Source organism: Urocampus carinirostris, chromosome 11 (genome assembly GCF_059441175.1).
Source record: "Urocampus carinirostris isolate Australia breed hairy pipefish chromosome 11, RoL_Ucar_1.0, whole genome shotgun sequence".
Taxonomy (NCBI): domain Eukaryota; kingdom Metazoa; phylum Chordata; class Actinopteri; order Syngnathiformes; family Syngnathidae; genus Urocampus; species Urocampus carinirostris.
This window is the reverse complement of record NC_142359.1, coordinates 31,211,433-31,219,780: the sequence shown is the minus strand read 5'-3', so window position 1 is coordinate 31,219,780 and position 8,348 is coordinate 31,211,433.

Genomic DNA, 8,348 nt, shown 5'->3' with positions numbered 1-8,348 from the left:
CTTTTCTCCCTCCGTCTCATTGTATCTCTCTCTTCTTTAACTTTACTTCTCCCTCTGCTCTGTCTCTTTCTTTCCATCTATTTCTCTCTCACTTTATTACTCTTTCCAGACATGGGACCAAGTCACACATGTGCAAGTCTCAAGTAAGTCTCAAGTCTTCACCTTCAAGTCCCAAGTAAGTCCCAAGTATTTTTTTCTTGGGCAAGTCAAGTCACAAGTCAAGTCCCGAGTCTTAGATTGCCAAGTCCAAGTCAAGTCACAAGTCATAAAAACAGCGACTCGAGTCGACTCGAGTCCAAGTCACTAAGTCTCAAGTCCCCATGTCTGACTCTTTCTCTGGTTAACTTTCTGTCTCCTTGTATATTTCTTTCTCTCTCCCTTATTTCCTCGCTCCCTTTTTCTTTGTCTTAATGTCTCTTTTTTTGTTTCTCTTGCTCTCCCATATTTCTCCCTTTCTCTCTGTTTCTTTCTCTTCTCCCGTTCCCCTTTGTCTCTTTCTATTTCTTTCTTCCCTTCTCCTTCACACTCTTTTATATTCTCATTCTATTTCTCACTCTCTATTTTTGTCTCTTTCACTCTCTCATTGTATTTTACCTCTTATTCATGCGAATTTATTCTCATTTAATATCTAGTTTATAGTTTTCTTCTACAACAGCCATTAGAGGTCAGCCAATGAAATGATTGGCCCTAATAAAGATTACCGACAACCTTAGCGCCTATGTATAGGTCTGGCTCATTGCTTTACACCCAAAAAACAAAGGCGACCATATGATGAAGGTGCAGTATCTGAGTCATATTGGGAGGGTTCTGCTACTCATAACCATGGAAACCAGCACTATCTATTTCATGTAGGGGAGTAAACCCCTATCCAAATATTCAGCCTGGAGTGGGATGAGCGCCACCAGGCTGTACTTGCCCAAGACACACCACAGGAAGATGTGCCCCTTTTGACCCGAGCGGTTAAGGAAGCTGTAAACTTGGTAATGATTACGTGCACATCCTGAATGCCATCCATCCATTATCTGCACCGCTTATCCTCAGTACGGTCGCGGGGGGTGCTAGAGCCCATCCCAACTATCTTCGGGCAGTGGGCAGGGGACATTCTGAACTGGTTGCCAGCCAGTTGCAGGGCACACAGACAACTCGCTCATTCACACCTAGGGGCAATTTGGACCGGCCAATTAACATAACATGCATGTTTTCGGAATGTGGAAGGAAACCAGAGTGCCCGGAGGAAACCCACGCAAGCACGGGGAGAACATGCAAACTCGTATACACAATTTGAAAAGTTGAAATGATATATATAGCAGCATGTCGGCGCAGTGGTTAGCGCGTGTGCGGCACAGTTCTAAGGTCGTGAGATTAATCCTTTGTGGAGTTTGTATGTTCTACCCATGCTTGCATGGGTTTCCTCCGGGCATTCCGGTTTCCTCCCACATTCCAAAGACATGCATGTCAGATTAATTGGCCAGTCTAAATTGTCCAGAGGTGTGAATGAGCGAGTGAGTTGTCTGTCTCTGTGTGCCCTGCGACTGGCTGGCAACTATTTCAGGGTGTCTCTTGCCCGAGGATAGCTGGCATGGGCTCCAGCACCCCCGCGACCCTAATGGGGATAAGCGGTGCAGATAATGGATGTATATATATATATATATATATATATATATATATATATAATTAGAATTGAATAAATTCGTTTGATGCATTATGTTTCATTATTAATCGTTATTTAGCATTATAAACACAATATCTGAAAAACTGTTTGTGAGCTGAGAGAGTCAACTCTTTTCAGTAAGCCGAGCCGAAAAAAACGCTTCTCTAAAAGAAGCCGAGATCCCCATCACTTGAACGCGGAATTAACGGGTCACGTGACCCGCCCGTAAAGCTACGCTGCAAGAAATGCAGCTTCGCTTTCAGTGACGTCATTTGTAAACACACGTCGTGCGCGGACGTGGGATGACTCCTGCGTGCAATAAGGCATCACGACTTAATATAGAAGACGACATGAGCCTTTACTACACTGAGTAATGTCCGCATTCATCTACTTTGTTTCGAGTTCTCTTTGATGGAGTAGTCATTTCTCCTTGCGTCAAAGTTTGCTGGCAACTTCACATTGTTTATTTGCCGTTAATTGTGTCAATAAAATTGTTCGAAAAAAAACAACCACCCCTTCACCCGTCTTCCTCTTTTTTTCTCTTTTTCCAAAAATGTCTTCCTTCGTCACTACCTAAACCTTCTTTACGTCTTGTTTTCTTTTCCTCCTTCTCCCAATCTATTTTAGTTTCTTCCTTCCTCACATCATTTACTCCTTCCTCCAACCCTCTCTTAATCCATTCATTCCTTCCTTTTTCAAAATTTTCCTTCCCTTTTTGTTTCACACATGCTTCCTTCCTCACATTTTAGTGTCTTCTTTCATTATTTCTATCCTTCTCCAATTCTCTTCGTCCATCCTTGCAGCTTCCCTCCCTTATTCCCCTTTATTATTTTAGATAATTTCCTTCTTCACATCATTTCCTTCATTCCTCGAATCCTTCCTTTCTCACATCCTTCCATTCCCCTTTTCTCATCACGTTTTCCTCCCTCATATCTTATTCTCCCCTTATTTTACCCAATCCCTTCTGCATCCCACCCTACATTCTTAATTTTCTTCCTCTCACACTACCTCACATCCTTGATTCCCTTATTTCTTATATCCTTTCTTACATCCTTCCTTTATACCCCGCTTAAGTACTTTCACCGTCCACCCCTCCCTTTCCCACATGCACCCTTCCTTTTTTTTCTCACATGCCTTTTTCTATCCCACAGCCTTGATTTTTGTCTTCTTTGTTTGTCGTTCCTGCAACCATTTTCTCCTCTATCGCCGCTTTCCTTCCTTTCTTCCAAATTTTCCCATATCCCTTTGTCTCACATTCTTCCCACTTTCATCCTTTGATCTGCAAACTCAGTGGAACTGTTTAAATCCAGGCTTAAAACACACTTCTATTCTATAGCATATGAATAACCTATATTTTATGTTGACAATATCCATGCATTATTTGTTATTGCAACATCCGTTGCAGCCTGGTCATCCTGGAAGGGGGATTACCTCATGTGCGGTCCCTTCTCAAGGTGTCACGGGACCGGACCAGATCAGAGGCAGGACGCAGGAAGGGTGAACTCATTTGCGTTAACGATCAGTTACTTTTATTAAGGAAATAAAAGTCGCCCAACACTCGGGGACAAAACAAAAGCAGGCTTACAGGCAAACAGGAACTCAGATAAAAAATAATCTGCTACAGCCGGTGCTAAGGGGGCGAGGCCAGCCGGTCGCCACGGCGACCATGCTGGACATGACAGAGCCCCCCCCCTTTAGGGGACAGCTCCTGAGGTCCCAAAAAAAAAAAAAAAAAATACCTCGCACCCCGGAATGGGTCGACGCTCCCGATAAGGGCAACCCCGCTCCCTCCTCCGAACACGCAGGAACGGGGAGAGGCAGGTGCCGTCGGCGTCGGCAGGGGGGGTCGGACAGGCGATCGGCAGCAGAGTCGGACAGGCGATTGGCAGCGGAGTCGGACAGTTAAGCAGGAGTCAGACAGGCAAGCAAAGAGTCAGACAGGCAAACAGGAGAGTCAGACAGGCAAACAGGAGAGTCAGACAGGCAGGCAGGAGAGTCAGACAGGCAGGCAGGCAGGAGAATCGGACAGGCAGGCAGGAGAGTCGGACTGGCAAGCAAGGGAGTCGGACTGGCAAGCAAGGGAGTCGGACTGGCAAGCAAGGGAGTCGGACTGGCAAGCAAGGGAGTCGGACTGGCAGGCAGGAGAGTCGGACAGGCAGGCAGGAAAGTCGGACAGGCAGGCGTCAAATCTTCCAGGGGACTCCATTCGAGGCACAGCAATGGCCACGACGGGCGGGGCCGTGGTTCGAATGGGCAGGGAAGGTGACCTCACTGGGCGCTTGCCAAATGGCGTCCTCCAGCTCTCCCCAAATTGTGTTGGGATCGTTCGCTGAGTTCACATCTTGGCGGGTTCATTCTGTCACAGGACCGGACCAGATCGGAGGCAGGAGGCAGGAGGCAGGAAGGGTCAACTCATTCACGTTAACGATCAGTTACTTTTATTAGGGAAATAAAAGTTGTCCAACACTCAGGGACAAAAACAAAAACAGGCTTACAGGCAAACAGGAACTCAGACTAGGAATACTCACAAAAAAGGCTTTTACTCAGAACGGGCAAGTACAGGTTTCCTCAAGTCAAACAGAACAGAATAATGCAAAGTAATGCAATGAACCCACAACCGGCAATCCCCAAAACCAGCCTTTAAGAAGCACACACGCAAATTAGAAAATCTGCTACAGCCGGTGCCAAGAGGGGCAGGGCCAGCCGGTCGCCACGGCGACCATGCTGGACATGACACAAGGTTTCTCCATTTTCCTCATGTTGAGGTTTTTCCTTGCCCTCATGTAGGTTTTAGATCAGGTGATGGTGTCATAATAGTCGGTGGTTTGCAATAACCTGTGGTCTGTGCAGCCATTTGAGACTCTTTGTGATTAAGGGCTATACAAATAAACATGACTTGACTTCCCTTTTTTCTCATATCCGTTCTTCTTTCCTCACATCCTGGTTTATTCCTTTCGCCAAGTCATACTTTCTGACTTTCCTTCATTCCATCCTTCCTTCCCTTCATCTCATCCCATCTTCAGTCCTTCCTTGCCTATATCCCTTCTCACCAAAATTAGCCAATTTTGTGCAACACCAATTAAGAATACTGACAAAATCATAATTCCAATAATTTTCAACCAGCTTTCTTTTTGTAACCCTAAAAAAACCTTTGCTTACAAATGCAGTTAAAGTAACAAAATATGAGTTACGTACTGTAGCAAATGCTTGAATTCCCAAAGATTGCCCCGATTGACGTATAATCTCTTTTCTTTTGGTTGCAGCAGAAGCAGCTTTTTTCACCACAGCACCGTGTCCTTGTATATGAAATAATCCAGTCACCATGAAGTCTTCACAGTACAATCTTTGTGCATCAATATTAAAACAGTGAACAGTTATTCAATCAAAGCACTCCATGCACACTGATACAAAGTCAAAATATTTCAATGATACAATATTTCAAGAAAACAAAGAAAACCTAATAATCCTTTCTAGTGTTAAAGGTCTTCTGTGAGAAAAATGAATCTGAAGTTAAACTGAAGCCTGGAGTTCAAATTTTTGCTGGGACTCATCACCTTCCTAATCACCAAACGCCTGTTTTGTTATATTTAGATGGCTCCTTCTTGTAGAGGTAAGGTGGCACACAAAGGACAAAATTCAAGCACCTAAGTCCATTCGAGTTTCCCATACATACAACAATCACTCTCAACTTCACTGACCAACCAGTTTAAAGAGACACATACTGTCAGAACCAGAACAGGAGGAGGACCCAAATGCGTAACATTTTCACACAAGCTTTATTATAAGGGAATGGGGCAGTCATGCGCGTGAACACAAACACCAGTGATTCAGCTGGGTGGAAGAAGTAAGACAGAAGTCCGGCGTGAAAAAACAGGAAGCCAGAGAACGACGAGATCGACACCAGATACCGGACAGGACGGGACAAACAGGATCGATATCAGATACTGGAGACTGGAGTCAGATAGACCGGACGAGACAGACGGGATCAATACTAGATACTGGAGACTGGAGTCAGATATCAGACAGGATAAGACAGATGGGATTGATACCAGACACTGGAGACTAGAGTCAGATATCAACGGGACGAGATAGACGGGATCGATACCCAATACAGGAGACTGTAGCAAAATATCAGACAGGACCAGACAGATGGGATCGATACCAGACACTGGTGACTCGAGTCAGATATCAAACAGGATGAGGTAAACAGGATCGATACACGATACTGGAGATTGGAGTCAGATATCAGACAGGACGAGACAGACGGGATCGATACCAGACACTGGAAACTGGGGTCTGATATCAACCAGGATGAGATAGGATCGATACCGGACAGAATACACAAGCAGGATACCAGACAGAGTCAAAACACACGTCTTGCGGGTGCAGAGGTTCGTTGATAGACTGACAAGGGGTGAGTGAGAGCACTGAGCTCAAACAGGAGGGAAGCCAATCAGGCAACGAGCCGCAGCTGGCGCCAAACAGGCAGGGCCATTTGGGGGCAATGGGCAACCGTGACACATACAAAATAAATCATTATTTAACAACTTTGAAATGTCGTTTGATATTTGTTAATACATAGATAAATAAACAAAACAAACAAATTAATACATAACTAAGTAAATACAACGATGGCTAAACAAATTCATAAACAAATGATATAATAAAATGAACTATTATAGGTGATTTCGGAATTCAATAACTACATGAACAAAAGTCCCTGAGACCCTAGTGAGGATAAGCGGTGCGGATGATGGATAGAGGGATAACTGATCAAATGTGACTTTCAGGCATTTAAAACTAAAAATTGCGGTTTAAGCTCACACAAATGTCCATTTATTGATTTATTTAAAAAAACGAAAATAAAATTGCAATAATACCACTATTATGTTAATAATAAAATGAGTGATGAGGAAAATTACACTAATTGTACCACTGTTATTTAAGTGGCAGAGCATAAAAATAAACGTGTGAGATTATTATCATTATTTCAAATGTACCCCTAACTTGATGACAATCTTAAAAATTGAATAGATAAAGACTAGATAAACCCGAAACCCAGATAACCAGAGGATAATGCACGGATGGAGAGTACATAATCCGAAATATTGCGTGTGTAGATTTAATTTCTACGCTTGAATACCAATGTATACTTATTAAACATGCCTTTAAACGTTTGTAATTAAAAGTAAAAAGTTAGCGCTTGACAAATAGGTGTGAGTATATTAAAATAAATACCATCAATACCAAACAATACTGTATACAGACAAAGGCCAAAGAACAACAATGCATTTATTCAGAGCAATACAAAGATAATTTGCATTTACAGCAAGTCTAGTGTTTTAATTATTAGGGTCTAGTCATCTAAATTCGTCTTCTCTTGCTACACCCGGAACTCTCTCATTTTTTACAGCGCCCAGAGGAAGAGCACTTCACGGAGCTGACAGCAGGTTGAAGATAAATCCTCCCCGTAGATGCTGCATCGAGATGCAATGGACCCGTCGTGCGTGGATTCTGCACAACGAGCACTTTTGGACTGACAAGCTCAGCAAGCTCTGTCGTCAGCTGACATTTTAAAACAGCAGACAGTATCGAGATTGCTGTTTTACAGTACAAGTTAAAATATGCACAAAATAAACTGCAATTGTTGATTTATCATTGAATCAAATCTGGATTTGTAAAAGCCTGACGTCATGAGATGATGTAATGGGATCAAAATGGTGCATTACACCTTGCTGTTACTAGAGAGCGCTATTTACAAGGTTTCACCTACATAGAATGCAGGAAATGATGCCAAGTAATTATTATCTTGGTGAAACAGTGATCTCTCTCTCTCTCTCTCTCTCTCTCTCTCTCTCTCTCTCTCTCTCTCTCTCTCTCTCTCTCTCTCTCTCTCTCTCTCTCTCTCTCTCTCTCTCTCTCTCTCTCTCTCTCTCTCTCTCTCGCTACTTTAACTAGATTACTTTCAATTACTTTTGGATTACTCCAATACCAAATATGCTAATAAAAGACAAAATAAACTAAATATGAATAAAATCACTAAATTTTGTGCAGGCTTGGGGAGTAACAGAACACATGGAACAGCAAAAATGATTTTGGCAAGCTGTTTGGATTTATTTTCATTTTGTTTCTGTCGCATTTTATGTTAGTTCTGCCGGACACCAAAGAGATCAAAGCCAGGAGAGAAAGCTTACCACGCGTTGTGGGTCATAATTTTATTCATATTTAGTTTATTCTGTCTTTTATTAGCATATTTGGTATTGGAGTAATCCGAAAGTAATTAAAAGTAATCCAGTTAAAGTAACCGTACCCAACCCTGATCCCCATATATATGTATATATATATATATATATATATATATATATATACATATAGATAGATAAATTGCAAAATGTAACTTGATGTCAAGTTTTGGACATGTTTGATAATGATTTAGTTGCCACACTTGGGATTATGGTTGCTCACTGTTGTTTCAAGCGTTGCTCACCGACTTTGTGTGAACGCTCAGACCCGTGGAACATTAGAGGGAACATTGCCCGGAGGAAACCCACGCACGGGTAGGACATGGAAACTCCGCACAGGAAGGTTGGTAGCTGGATTTGAACCCATGACCTCATAACTGTGCTGCACACACGCTAACCACCGTCCCGCTGTGCTGCCCCTAGACTATATATATATATATATATATATATATATA